The sequence below is a fragment of the Carlito syrichta genome, unplaced genomic scaffold (genome assembly GCF_000164805.1).
Source record: "Carlito syrichta isolate Samal-C Ts95f unplaced genomic scaffold, Tarsius_syrichta-2.0.1 Scaffold308803, whole genome shotgun sequence".
Lineage (NCBI taxonomy): Eukaryota > Metazoa > Chordata > Mammalia > Primates > Tarsiidae > Carlito > Carlito syrichta.
Window position 1 is genome coordinate 353860 of NW_007252899.1, and position 3030 is coordinate 356889.

Here is a 3030-nt window from a genome sequence, read left to right on the forward strand (position 1 = left end):
AAAAAAAAAAAAAAAAAATCACAGATATGGATCCTGGCATATAGCCACTTAATAAAGCTCATTTACTGGTATCTCTCTTTCCTTGTCAATACTATATATGAATTTACCTCATGCTTTTCAATAACTGTGAAGCATTCTATTAGATGTCTATAAATTAATTTATTTAATTATTCACTTATTGACGGAAATTTGGGTTGTTTCCAATTTTTCATTATTATAAAGAATGCTAGCCGGGCTCAGTGGTTCAGCCTGTAATCCCGCACTTTGGGAGGGTGAGGTGGGTGGATTGCCTGAGCCCACAGGTTCAAGACCTGACGGGGCAACTTGGCGAGACCTCATTTCTACAATAAATCAAAAAATTAGCCGGGCATGGTAGCGCGCGCCTGTAGTACCAGCTGCTTGGAAGGCTGAGGTGGAAGGATCGCCGGAGCCCAGCAGGCTGAGGCTGCGGTGGCCGGGAGCGTGCCACTGCATTCCAGTCTGGGCAACACAGTGAGACTCCAACTCAAAAAAAAAGGTACAAATATATCTTTGTATGCTTATGGAGGTGTAGCAGTATTTCTGAAAATGTAATTTCTGTGTCAGTTTTCCTTGTTTTAAAACAAAATCATGTGGCTCATGCCTGTAATTCCGGCACTTTGGGAGGCTGAGGTGAGAAGATTGCTCGAGCCCAGAGGTTCGAGAGCAGCCTGGACAACTTGGTAAGACTTCGTCTCTAAATTAATCAAAAAATTAGCTGGGCATGGTGGCGCACACCTGTGGTTCCAGCTACTTGGAAGGTTGAGGTAGAAGAATTGTCTGAACCAGCAGGTCGAGGGTGTGCGGTAGCCATGAGCATACCACTGCACTCCTGTCTGGACGACAGAGTGAGACTCCAAATCAAAACAAAAAACAAACAAAAAAAAACAGAAAGCCAGACCAAAATCTCACGCATTTGACTGCCAAATCAAAATCTCACTCATTTAACTATGAACTTGTGACTGACAGAGGACTCTGGCACCTATATCAGATTCCATAGACACAAGGATCTACAAGGGCATTCTGTTCCAGGTACCAAGCAAATCTGAGGTGAGGTGCAACTGCAGCTCAGTGTCAGAGGTAAGCAGGTTTCCTGGAGGCTGCACTTTCTTTAGCTCATTTATACAACTTAACAAACTGCAATTAGACCCAGACAATGTGATTATTCAGCAAATCTACTCTCTAGTGAGTCAGCATTCCAAATCTCTTCTAGGGGAATAGCCAACTGAATCTACCCTGAGTGTTTTTAAGTTTTCCCTGAGGACAAGAAACGCCATTGAGGAAATCATACAACACAAGGAAGCTCTTCTGAATCTAAATCTCATAGAGACAGACACCTGAATTTGTATCTTGACAAAATTACTCCAGGGGATTTTAGACCACCAAAGTTTAAGAGGCTGCACCACCTACCAGACACATATGCAGGTGTTTGCTGTGCTTATCTTATATCCTAGCCCTGATAGGTACGCAGTAATACAGCTGAATCTATATCCATTCATAAATCTGCAACCTACTTAATGCTACCAAAGACCCTACTTTATACCAGGCACAGAGCCAGACAGATGCAGACAGAAGTCCATCATGTGACACAACAGGATATACTCAACAGTAATGGCATGGATGAAGATACAGAGAAGTCAATGGTTACATGTGAAGCAAGGGAGGTTTTTCCAAGGAAATAACATCTCAAGTGGATTTTATAGGCCAGATCTAGGTTTCCAGTATTGGTAGGTAGGGATGGGGTAGAAGGAAGAGTACTACAAACTGAGAAAAGTACATACCTAAAGCACAAAAGCATGAAACCACAGAGGGAAAAGGAGGCTCACAGCCTCAACAATAAACTATATAAACAGAATGCAGACATGCCCAAGTGTTGACTGCAGGGTTAGGTTTCTATCAGATTATAAAGAGTCCTAAATGCCTTGATAAGAAATGTGGCCAAGCCGGGCTTGGTGGCTCAAGCCTGTAATCCCGTGCCTTTGGGAGGCTTAGGTGAGTGGATTGCCTGAGCCCGTGGGTTCGAGACCCGCCTGGGCAGCGAGACCTCATCTCTACAATAAATACATTAAAAAAATCAGCCGGGCATGGTAGCGCATGCCTGTAATTCCGGCTACTTGGAAGGCTGAGGTGGAAGGATCGCCGGAGCCCAGCAGGTCGAGGCTGCGGTGGCCGGGAGCGGCCACTGCACTCCAGTATGGGCAACAGAGTGAGACACCAACTCAAAAAAAAAAAGAAATGTGACTTTTATTCTGTAGGTATTAAGGAGCCAGTTTTAGGCAGTGAAGGACTTATTCAGATTTTCAAGTGGGAATTATCACTTCAGCCGGTTCACGGAGGAGGACTAAGTGTGGGGACCTAGGCTTCCTCTTGAAGGTAGAGGAATGGACAGGGTCGCCAAGCAGGAAACCCAGCTGGACTCAGGCCTGCTTTTTCTCAGCCTGTACAAGGAAAAGATCAGCTGCCCCGCGGGCCCCTGGCGTTCAGACACAAAGGAGGGGTATGGAGTAGGCGCCGAGCGCGAGAAGGCAGTGAGGACAATCGGGTTAGATCAACCTAACCCGTGCTGGAGGCGGAGCAGCTGGACAACAGGCAGGGCAGCTGACCACGTCCACCAGGTCTATGCAGGCCTAGAGACGGACTACCCAGCACGACAGAACGTTTCGAAGCTAGTCCAGGATCGGTCACCGAAGACCCCGAGCAGCCATAGGCCGGCCTGCTCTCCGGTCCAGTAGGCCCCGGGGCACCGGTCGTGGGCTGCGGGCTGGGCAGGGGCAGGCCCTGGTGCGCCAGAAAGCGACCGCAGCAGCAGCTCGTCAGCCCCTCCCGCCCGTTGGGCAGTCGCCCTAGGCCAGACCGCCTCACCTCGCGCGGGCGGCGGGCTCTTCGGCGTCTTGGCGGCTCTGCCGACCATTTCTGGGCCGTGACCACAGCGGCCGCCGCCGCTACCGCCGCCGCCATCCTCGAGCGTCAGCGTCGTGGCGTCATCATAGCGCGCGCCTGACGCCAAAACAA

General features: G+C 48.9%; 1 protein-coding gene across 1 annotated transcript in view; it reads right to left on the bottom strand.

Moving 5' to 3' along the window:
* Window positions 1–3030, bottom strand: part of PSKH1 (protein serine kinase H1) — a 27945-nt gene extending 24915 nt beyond the window's left edge. Inside the window, exon 1 of the mRNA XM_008065750.2 lies at window positions 2881–3030. The gene's annotated coding sequence lies outside the window, so the exon portion shown is untranslated. The remainder of the gene's footprint in view (window positions 1–2880) is intronic.